This window comes from Ruditapes philippinarum, unplaced genomic scaffold (genome assembly GCF_026571515.1).
Source record: "Ruditapes philippinarum isolate M1 unplaced genomic scaffold, ASM2657151v2 ctg1354_1_1_1_1, whole genome shotgun sequence".
NCBI classification, from domain to species: domain Eukaryota; kingdom Metazoa; phylum Mollusca; class Bivalvia; order Venerida; family Veneridae; genus Ruditapes; species Ruditapes philippinarum.
This window is the reverse complement of record NW_026864441.1, coordinates 271,673-284,019: the sequence shown is the minus strand read 5'-3', so window position 1 is coordinate 284,019 and position 12,347 is coordinate 271,673.

Genomic DNA, 12,347 nt, shown 5'->3' with positions numbered 1-12,347 from the left:
TAAGATATAAATTATTACTTGAATCTTGAATCTATTTATTTTTCTTACAATATTAGTGCGTTTTCCCAAAGTTTGATTTTCTTGAAATATTTTGGCTCATCTGGAGGCATGCAGCTTTAAATACATATCACATACTTTTTTTTATGGCCAATATATATTAGCCACATGATGAGAATACAAATGTTTTATCTTTGCAACTTTAAAGATCTAGATGTGCAGAATTTTATCGGCTGATGCACAGGCTAATCTTGATTAATTTGTCACAAATTGTTGATCTGGATAAATACTGGTGGCATTGTCAGAATGTTTTGGTTTTCTTTTAATGCTGCTTATACATATTATATATAAATACATTGTATATAAATATAAATATAATTAACAACAATTGTCTTTTTAGCCTGTGTTCAAAAAATTGGACGAGCTGAAAGACCTATAACAGGATACTGCCTTAATCACTTCAAGGCAATTCTATTCAGGTACTCTGCCCCAACACTGGTATCTTGCTGTTATATAAAAAAAGATCAAATCAGCAAGAGCTGCTCCCCCAAAAAAACAAACAGGAATGCTAAACTATTTGTATGTTTAAAGCAATGGAAAGTCATGATTAATGAATAATTTGTATTAACATTTTGAAAGAATTAACTTCAATCTTTTGGAGTTAAACCAAATAGCATAGCACTGTGAAACTCGATATTAAGAATGCTTATATTATAATTCACAGCCACAAATTTTCATCTTCATATTCCAATAAGATACAAATACCATATCACCAACCATTAGGTATAATAGCTGAGTCACCCAAAAGTTTATCTTCAGGATAACTGCTGCTTTTGTGACTAGCATGGTCTTAAGTAATTTTCTGCTCTGACTTAATTCAACCTGGAAGATTAACTTAGAATTATGGGGTACCATTTGCTGCAAACTCACATAAGTCGAAGGTACACAGCGGATGTAAGAACTGCAATTGACAGACTATTATAACTTAAATTGTATACCTGAAGCTTTTTTGGGCCCATAAACAACCAACCACCGCCTATATAAGAACCCTTTGAAAATAAAAGAATGCAAAAATACTGCATAATTAATAAATTCACAATTGCAAAGAATTAAGAAAACAAGAGAAAAACTTAAAATAGCATCAAGCAAAAATGATCTAGATAACACCGTATGTGATTACTGTTTAATTACATGCCAACAGCCTTATCTTGATTGGACATTTTTCAAGGAAATAAAAACAGGTACATAACTATACAAGGATAAGCATGTATACTCATTTTTGTAAATTATGTTAACCTGAATTATACTTTTTAAATTGTTTCCAGTTGCTATTAAAAAAAATCACCAAGTAAAAAACCTGATGAACTTTTAGCAGCTTTTGTTCACAAGTGCAATATGGTTCTATAAACTAATTTCTATTATTTTTTGTTTGTTTTGGTAATGACATTTACACGTTTATACTGTGAAACTTTATTTGATAATAACACAGTGAAATTATCAGAATATGATTCACAATAATAGTTCAATAATCTATGAAATAAAAGCAAATACTTGCTGACAGTTCACTGAATAAATTAAAAAGCCATATTTTTGTTTGCATCCTGAAATATATGCAAAACGATTGCAGTCATTTTCTTAGACTTCAATACTTGTGATATAATTTTATTACATTTGCAAATATAAACCATTGCGCATTCTACATGGATATTTGGTGTTCCTGGCAACTGAACATTTCTGCCAATATTCTGTCAAAGTCGTGTGATTCCTTTGAGGCATCTCATGGACATAGTATTTGAAGTAGTCTTTTTCAGCTTCCGTCCATGGAATATTCCGTTTTTGACTGTAAAATAATTGTCTTCAATTAAATACTCTTAAAACACTGGGATTTGCCAGACTTTCTAATAACAGACATGATGTTTCTGATTGTTTGTTTGTTTCATTTTACGTCTTTTCCCCAACAGTATTTCAGTCATATAGACGGGTAGTTTCCTAACCGTCGTTCCTGGAGAAGTACACCAGTACTAGACTACCTTCCTCCGTGCTTAACTACCAAAGCATCTCCCGGGGATCGAACCCACGCCAGAGAGGTAACTGGATTAGAAGTCATCGACTCTAACCCCTCGACCACGGAGGCGTTTCTGATAGGCACATGCCACAAGAATAATTAATGAGAATGTGAAAAAGGGATACATATCACATATCACATCAAATCAAATCATAAAACTATTATTATAATACTTGGTTAATTATTCCAAACAAATTCTTATAAATTTGCTGCTATAATTATATATTTAAATGAATGCCTTCCATAAGAGGTGGTCCATATTTTGACTAGAACCACATCTAAGATTCACGGATTTTTTTCTATTATACAGTTGAATTACCTGGGGCCTGTTGATACCAATGACCTTTAATATATATTATTTTTTATTATTATAGGTCTGCAGAGTTGTCCCAGTAGGAGAACTTCTTTCCCTCTTACGTGTTTCAAATGTACTTGGTGATCCAAATGCAGGAGAACTGTTACATCTATGATTTTTAACTGTACATGTAATCAACACCGAAAATTGTTGGAGGCCTCTAATAAGCATGTCTTTGACTCTTCCCTCCTGCCATATTTGAGGAAGAATTGTCAATGACAACTCTTCAGCAGTCTTCAAAAATTGGATCAGCAGTCTTACCTGTAAGTGTCGGTATGCTTAATTGATGCAATTTGATTAAATTTTGATCATTGTGAAAGTTATTGATTTTAGGTACATTTAATCATATATTCAAATACAACTTTAATTTGTCCGACAAAGAATCAAAGTTTCAACAGCGAATTGTTAGAAAATGCAGGTCACTTACAAAACACGGATGGTGCCGGAGATGGTCCTGATATATCAGATGTAGTTGTTGACATATCTAAAGATACAGGAGATGGTCCTGATATATCATATGTAGTTGTTGACATGTCTAAAGATACAGGATATGTTCCTGATATATCAGATGTAGTTGTTGACATATCTTAAGTTACAGGAGATGGTCCTGATATATCAAATGTAGTTGTTGACATATCTAAAGATACAGGAGATGGATGGAGATGGTCCTGATATATCAGATGTAGTTGTTGACATATCTAAAGTTACAGAGGAAGATGATTCTATCAATAACGATACCAGTGAAAGAGCGGAGGATGATGAGAAAATAAGAGGAGGAAAGGGAAATTGACTGAAAAGCATCTGGAAAAGTTGATGTGGAAGAAATGAAAAGTAAGGTTGAAAGTATTTTAAGTAAATTTTCTAAATTCAAAATTCACCATTTTTTTGTTTAAATGTTGAATTCTGCTTAAGCCGGTGCTAGGGGGCGTGGACGGTAATTTGCACTTGGTAGTACCGTCCACGAACAGGCTCAATCAAACCGAGCCTGCAACATTTTACAATTTTGCCGTGTTGGGCTTTCTTTAGGGATTTTGTTTTTCACTATTTTAAAGTCCGTTTTAGCGAGGAAAAAGAAGCCAGAAAGATAAAGTAAAACCAAACCGTTCGTATTATAATTTATGTAATAGTGTAGACGCTTTCTTAAGACATTGAAACACAGAAAATAGATACCAAGTAATCGGAATTGAACGATGATTCACAAGGTGAGGAACTTTATAGTTTCGGTGTTAGACCCGCAAGTATCGATAAAAATAGAAAGATCAGATCATTCCACACCCCTCTGAAGAAAGTGTTATACAAAGAAAAACGACGATGAAGTAGCTGAGAAAGATATGGATGGTGTTGATAGCGACAAAGAAAAATCTGTAAGTAAAGAGGTTATTGAGTCACATATTGACCATTACGGTAATGACACACTGTTTGGCAAAGCGAGGGAATTTCCAGCAACTCTCGGCTACAATGCCCCAGACGACAAAATGTGTCCTGCCATTTTTACAGACGATACTTTGTTACAACACGAAGCAGACGATAATATTTTGGAGCAGGATATATTCGACAATATGTTAGTGAAGGAATCAAACGTCAATATTGTATATAATATTACCATAAAATGGCGGATAAATGGCGGATGTCAGTTTGCTAGGGGGCGTGGACGGTAACTTGCACTTTCCAGTACCGTCCATGAACAGGCTCAATCAAACCGAGCCTGCAACATTTTCAATTTTGCCGTGTTGGGCTTTCTTTAGGGATTCTGTATTTATCTATTTTATGATCACATCCGTGTTATTTGTGCCGAGTGGCGGCTGTAAAAAGTCTCCCCGTACATTTAATCAATGATGTTATATTTTCGATCCTTGAAGATCGTTCAGCGCGACATTATTGTTGTGCTTGTGGTATTTTTAGTTTCACTTTTCGACATTTTCTAGTTGGGTGGTTCCAATATTCCTACTTGAATAATGTTGAATCACCCTTAGGATATGTTGCCTGCTTTTTAAATTTGTTTTTTGACGTCTTATCTGTGATACGCAGGCTTCATAACCTCTGATCCCCTTTCGGGATTCCATTTTGTTTAGTTCCGTCCGTTGTTTTCTCGTTTGGGGCACACGCTTTTTATTGCTTGGGGACAATGCGTCGCTTTTCGTGGGGTGGCACGGAAGTGTCACATTGAGGGTTCCATGATGGCCGCCGTGTGGGCGCATCTGCGGATGTTTCTGGATTCAGGGTTTTGCTGTTTCATGTTTGGATGTTGAGTTCTGCTTGGGCCGGTGCTAGGGGGCGTGAACGGTAGCTTGCACTTTCCAGTACCGTCCATGAACAGGCTCAATCAAACCGAGCCTGCAACATTTTCAATTTTGCCGTGTTGGGCTTTCTTTAGGGATTCTGTATTTATCTATTTTAATCCTAATGCTAACGATATGTGGACATACGAAAATCTCAATCCATTGCAACGTGGAAAATTCAGTCCTTGTTCAAGAGACATGCCAATATTCTTTAAAGAAATATACGGGCTAAAAATGTAACATGGGTCCGATCCCCGGGAGATGCTTTCAGAAACATCATGTCTGTTATTAGCAAGATTGGCAAATTCCAGTGTTTTATCCCAGATTTTTATACTTCACAACAGCAGGTGTCAAGTGCCGTGTGGCAGCTGTAAAAAGTTGCCCCGTACTTCACTTCAGTGTTGTTATATTTTTCTGGTCCTTCGGGATCATTGATGCCAGCACTATTAAGTGTTCAGAATAGAGTACCGCTCAAGCCGGTGCTTCGGGGCGTGAGGGATGTTGCACTTATTCATTATCCCTCATGTACAGACTCAATCAAACCGAGTCTGCAATTCTCATGAAATTTTGTTGTGATTGATGCTTCCGAGGGATCACTTTGTTTCTAGATTTTTATACTTCACAACAGCAGGTGTCAAGTGCCGTGTGGCAGCTTCGTACTTCACTTCAGTGTTGTTATATTTTTCTGGTCCTTCGGGATCATTGATGCCAGCACTATTAAGTGTTGAGAATTGAATACCGCTCAAGCCGGTGCTAGGGGGCATGAGGGATGTTTCACTTATTCATTATCCCTCAAGTACAACTCAATCAACCCGAGTCTGCAAATCTTATGTAATTTTGTTGTGATTGATGCTTTCGAGGGATCTCTTTGTTTCCAGATTTTAAGATTTTTTTTTATTGAAGACAATTATTTTACAGTGTCAAAATGGAATATTCCATGGACGGAAGCTGAAAAAGACTTTGTCCACTTACAGTTGAATCATAACTTTTAGAAGACCTGTCAACTGAAACACTAAAGAACAATAGTATTCATATGTTATTTTCACAAAAACTATCAGAAAGATTATTCAGATGATGTGTTTTAATTAATTATTTTTCTTTTTCCTTCAGAATGTCGTTCGGATGCGCATCATTATATCACTCGGGCTACGCCCTCGTGATATAATTCCTCGCATCCGAACTCCAAACAGTGATGTTATTGAGCGATAAAATCACCGATTTTGATATATTATTTCTTAAACAAATATTATCAATATTCTAATAAATGTATACTCGAATTGGAAAAGAAAAACTATTAAAATATGACTTTCAAAAAATCATGTTACATCATTATTACATACCTTTGTTACTAGTACACGATGTTTATTAGGCCGCTATTCCATTTATACGTGATCAGTGGTCCGCGTCAGTGGTCCGTGTCCGGGCATGTCCGTTGGTATTATTCCATAGGTACGTTATTTTCTATATACTTTTAATTGAAGTATAGCGAACAGTGGATAATTATTTGTAGAATATAATAAAATTTCATTCTAATACCAAAAACAGTTGTAACATCAAAGAATTACGTAACAAACATTGAATATCAGTTAGGTTTTCAAATAACATCTCTTTAGCAACCGATGACCAGATGTTGTTTTTTTAAAATTGTCATTGCTGCATCATAAACTTATATGTTCTCCTACACTATTTTGGTGACTTCTTTAGTATTTTCTTTCGAAATCGATCAAGTATTTAATTTCGTTCGAGGCATTTTGTAGGGATGAGACATGTCAGTGACTGTCCGCGTCCGTAAAAAATCGCTCATCCTGCGAAACGTCGCGGATGCCGTCGCGGAAGCGGATGGTAAACGGACAAAAGGAATAGATTCAACGTATTCTTTGATTAGCGAATAGGTAACGGATGCGGATGACGGACGCGGACCACTGATCACGTATAAATGGAATAGCGGCCTTACGGGCCTCATTTCGAGGGAGTCACGAACAGTTTATGTACATTCTGGAGCTCCTCACTCGCACGTCTTCTCTCCCTGTCAGAATTCTTAGTTATCTGTTAAAAATGTAAGTTTTACAACACGAAGCTCGCAAGTTATAGAATTTGCTTAGCCAGCTGTTATGCACTTACGGACCTTGATCTACTGTTGACAAATTAAATACAGACCTACATGTAAAGGCCGACAGAAATTTAAGATTTCCAAAATTCTGGAAACAAAGTGATCCCTCGGAAGCATTAATCACAACAAAATAACATAAGAATTGCAGACTCGGTTTGATTGAGTCTGTACATGAGGGATAATGAATAAGTGCAACATCCCTCACGCCCCCTAGCACCGGCTTGAGCGGTACTCAATTCTCAACACTTTATGGAAGACTCATGGAAGCACATAAGGGTAAAGCGTTTTAAGTTTAGTAAAATAACCCATGGGTTTCAGAGGTTATGAAGACTGCCTATCACAGATATGACGTTAAAAGACAAATTTAAAAAGCAGGCAACATATCTTAACGGTGATTCAACATCAGTCAAGTAGAAATATTGGAACCAGTGGCGGCGGCTGAGTCTGAGCTCGGACAATGGCTGGGCGATTATCCGAGTACTCGGATTATCACGAATCAAAAAAATATCGGGTACAAATATTCGTCAGTCTAGAGATCGTGGATCGCTTTTTATTTGTTTACATTCGCTGTTTCTCGATAACAATACAATCTGAGTATGAATTACGACCTTTAATTAAATACAATATGCCGTTTAAAGACAGGAATTAAACAAGTACCATGATGCTAAGCTAGGAAATCATTGGTTTCGAAAAAAGGAATCACTTTATCTTTAGTGAGCACTATGATTTTACATGGAAATAAATAAATATTTTTAGTCGCTATATATAGATTTATAATCACTTGACATGTATCGAAGACGATGTTGTTCTTAAAAATCCAAAATATGCGTATCTAAAGTTAATAATTAGGTTAGTGTGACATTATACATCCTGTCTAAAAAAAAGTCGTGCCGCAGCAAATTTTACTTCCAATGTTTGGAAAAACTTGTCTTTTCATGTGATTAGACAACTTCGTTGTACCACCGGTATAAGTCAGTTCGCCGTGGCATGTTTAACAAACTGCTTTTTCCTCATTTCAATTGAAATACTAAAGTATTTTTAAACATTGGATCTACCCTTATCAAACACATTTGCTGTATCAAAGTCCGCCGTTAATACAAACTATAGTCATCCCTCTACTTATATTTGAGTTTTCACCTTTCAACTCGAGCTGCTTTTATCAAAATTTGCGAAAAACTGCCTTGCCTTGTGTACAGAGTCTAGCACGGATGTGCACAGGGTGTAAATGGAAAAGTGTTAGCGATTGTACGGGGTGTAGTAGATAAACGAATGTCATTTTATGCAAAATAAATTCAGTTAATTAAATTGTAAACATGTTACGCAACATGCATATTAATTGCAATAAACAGTTTCCGTCCTGCTATACCACTTTTTATGCGTAACTATAAGTTAATAGGAAACCTGTAAAACTCAAAAGACCACAATTTCATTCCATATGTACAGCAAATTCTATAATATTTCTTAAAGCTGCATGCCTCCAGATGAGCGAAAATATTTCAATATAATCAAACCTGAGAAAAATATACTAAGATTTTAGGAAAAGTAAAAATATTCAAGATTCAAGTAATAATTTACATGTTATGTGCGATTAATGACTGATTTTTTAGTATTTATAACTATATTTCAACTGCGTTACTAACGCAGTAAGGGCTATTTTTGCATATTTTGTCCACTTTTTAGCTCACCTGTCACAAAGTGACAGGGTGAGCTTTTGTGATCGCTTTTCGTCCGGCGTCCGTCGTCCGTAAACTTTTACTTTAAATGACATCTCCTCATAAACCACAAGGCCAATTTCATCCAAACTTCACAGGAATGTTCCTTTGGTGGTCACCTTTAAAAATTGTTCAAAGAATTTAATTCCATGCAGAACTCTGGTTGCCATGGCAACCGAAAGAAAAAACTTTAAATATCTTCTTTAAAAAAACCATAAGAGCTAGAGCTTAGATATTTGGCATGAAACATCTTCTAGTGAGTGTCTACCAAGTTTGTTCAAATAAAAGCCCTGGGGTCAAAATTGGCCCCGCCCCGGGGGGTCATTGATTTTCCCTATATGCATATAGTAAAAACTTAAAAAATCTTCTTTTAAAGAACTCAAAGAGCTATGGCTAAGATATTGAGCATCAAACATGTTCTAATAGGTGTCTACCAAGTTTGTTCAAATAAAAGCCCTGGGGTCAAAATTGGCCCCGTCCCAGGGGGTCATTGATTTTCCCTATATGCATATAGTAAAAACTTAAAAAAATCTTCTTTTAAAGAACCAAAAGAGTTAGAGCTAAGATATTTAGCATTAAACATGTTCTAATAAGTGTCTACCAAGTTTGTTCAAATAAAAGCCCTTGGGTCAAAATTGACCCCGCCCCGGGGGGTCATTGATTTTCCCTATATATGCATATAGTAAAAACTTAAAAAATCTTCTTTTAAAGAACTCAAAGAGCTATGGTTAAGATATTTAGCATCAAACATGTTCTAATAGGTGTCTACCAAGTTTGTTCAAATAAAAGCCCTGGGGTCAAAATTGGCCCCGCCCCGGGGGTCATTAATTTTCCTTATATGTGTATAGCAAAAACTTAAAAAAAATTTTTTGAAAAAACCCAAATAGCTAGAGTTAAGATATTAAGCATGAAACATCTTTTAGTGAGTGTCTACAAAGTTTGCTCAAATAAAAGACCTGGGGTCAAAATTGACCCCGCCCCGGGGTCATTGATTTTCCTTATATGTGTATAGCAAAAACTTAAAATCTTCTTTGAAAAAACCCAAATAGCTAGAGTTAAGATATTAAGCATGAGACATATTCTAGTAAGTGTCTACAAAGTTTGTTCAAATAAAAACCCTGGGGTCATAACTGGCCCAGCCCCAGGGGTGTCATTGTTTTTAACTATATGTGTATAGTAAAAACTTAAAAAAAATCTTCTTTTAAATAGCCCAATGAGCTAGAGCTTAGATGTTAAGCATGAAACATCTTCTTATGGGTGTCTACCAAGTTTGTGCAAATAAAAGCACTTTGGATAAATTGGCCCTGCAACGTTTGGGGGGGGGTTGGGGGGCCTATATACAGGTGAGCGACCTCAGGGCCATCATGGCCCTCTTGTTCGTAATTTACGTGGGTGGTAAGTGCCATTGATAATGAGTAAATTGCTTCCTTTTGGTTATTTCACTAAAAAATACTTTTAAACACATTTTCAAAATTTTCATGAAAATTAGCATGAATCTGGAGGCGTGCTGCTTTAAACAATATCAAACCATGTTCGAGCTATGCATTGTGAACTAAACTTGATCTTGACTTGTTATTTGGTTTATTATGTCATCGGTCTTAAGACTTCATTGAAAATCAAACATATGTAGTGGGGGGTTTCTTAGTAAAACAACAGTATGTTGTGTTTACTAGATTTTTTCAGGTGTAGAAGAAACCTATAACAAAATAAAATGATTATAATACAAATAACAAAGAGAAATATTGTACAATAGAAAATTCATGAATTGCATATTTCACAATTACAATATAAACATTATAAACATTTCACAATTACAATTAAAATAAATATATACATACCAGGCTTTAAATAGATGAGATCTTCAAAATAATAATTGTGTAAATAATAATAAATCTATCAATATTTATAAAAAGAAATAGTATATCTTTAGAATGTCAGAGATGTTATTGCCTTGAATGCAATGAAAGGAGTGGTCAGTTACCAAGAAAAATTAGCTATCCCAGAACCAAATCATCTAAAAATAACTTGCATACCAAAGTCAATCATCCATCACTCAACTTGCAAAACCAGTTCAATCACCCATAACAAAAGGAACAAAGACAAACATGAGCACATAACACCACAAAATATTTGGTTTGGCCTTTAAGGGAAATTACTACCGTATTTATTATAAAAAGAGAACTTGTGCTTATTCTGCTGCTTTTTCTGAAAATGATAATGATGACTATTTAATGATGATGATGACGATGATGATAATGATGGTATTTTACGTTTTCAGTTCAACAATGCCATACCAATGTACAGAGTGTGCAGAGAGATATGAAACATTTAAAGAGTCTATTCGACATATTATTATCGGTATCTTCTAAGTCGACTTATAGCTTATATAAGGCGGCTAAAACTGTTATGATGAAGAAATAAGTTAAAACATCACCTTGGGTGTACTCGGTGTGCAGCTTTCTACTTTCGTTTTCGGTGTTTTTCGGGGCTATATCCGGTGGACGCTGTACAACAGTGATAAATGTTTAATATTTAGCATCGTTTAAAGAAAAATTAAACATGATTTCGAAACTAATGTTCATATTTTAATGGGTATCTTGATAACAAAAGACTTGTAGTTCGATTTGTGTATCGTAAGTGATGAACCTTCGAGCGGATTTGATCGTCACTTATCCGAAAATCCTCACCCCTTAGAACCACCCAACCAGAAAATACAAAAAAATACATTTTATTTTAGTATTGCATGCGGTACCTCGTACATGATTTATTTAAATTATATAATAAATAAGACATATGCTGCATTTTTCTAAAAATCAATTTCTTCTCCAAGAATTTTCTTAATATTGGAAAAAGGCTTTATCATTAATACTAAATTTGAGGTATTTCACATCGCCCCCATAGCACAAAATGGTCACAAAATGATTGAGTCGTACGGTTGGCGTTGTCATAATTGTTTTAACTACTTGTTGAAAAATGGCATGGAATATGCTGGCACCATAATTTGCACTTTTTATGCTCCCCGAAAATTTTCGGAGGAGCATATAGTAGTCGGGTTGTCCGTCCGTCCATCCGTCAGTCAGTCCGTTCGTACGTACGTCCCGAATTCGTGTCCGGCCCATAACTTCGTTATTTGAAGTCGGATTTTACAACTATTTTACAGAAATGATTACCATATTGAGACGACGTGTCGCGCGCAACATTTGGATTGTTTTTACACTTTGAACTGTGTCTGTGACATAACTCTGACACTACAAGAAGTATACCTTCCTGTGTCCAAAACCTATTCGGGGAGCATCACCCGGTTCAACCTGCTCTTGTTTTTTTGTTGTTGTTTTTTTTTGTTTTTTTTGTTGTTGTTTTTTTTTGTTGTTTTTTTGGGGGGGATGCAACCACAATGTTGAAATCAGTTTGTCTAGATCTGCAAAAATCAAAGATGCAACTTTTTCAAGGAGCCATCATATATTTGTTTTATACATGATACATATTCGTAATTATACTGAACAGTAAATTGGGGAACAGTTGTAAAATCGTCATTTAATTATTGCAACTATAATTACTACATAAAACATTGAATTTAAGTACTTCTCGTAACAACAGAGACGTAAGGGCATTCCAATATTTATACTTAGATTTACACGCATGTTGTTGAACAGATAAAATGTTTCACGCCCACCATGCATGTTTAAATCTGTTTAGCCCTGATTAACAAATGTGTTTCATCGTATCGCTGATATTAGAAAAAAAAACACTTTATCCGTAGTGCTTGTTCTAAATTAAACTAATGCTTGATGTTATTATAAAGTATCATTTTTTATTTATTTTTATTTAT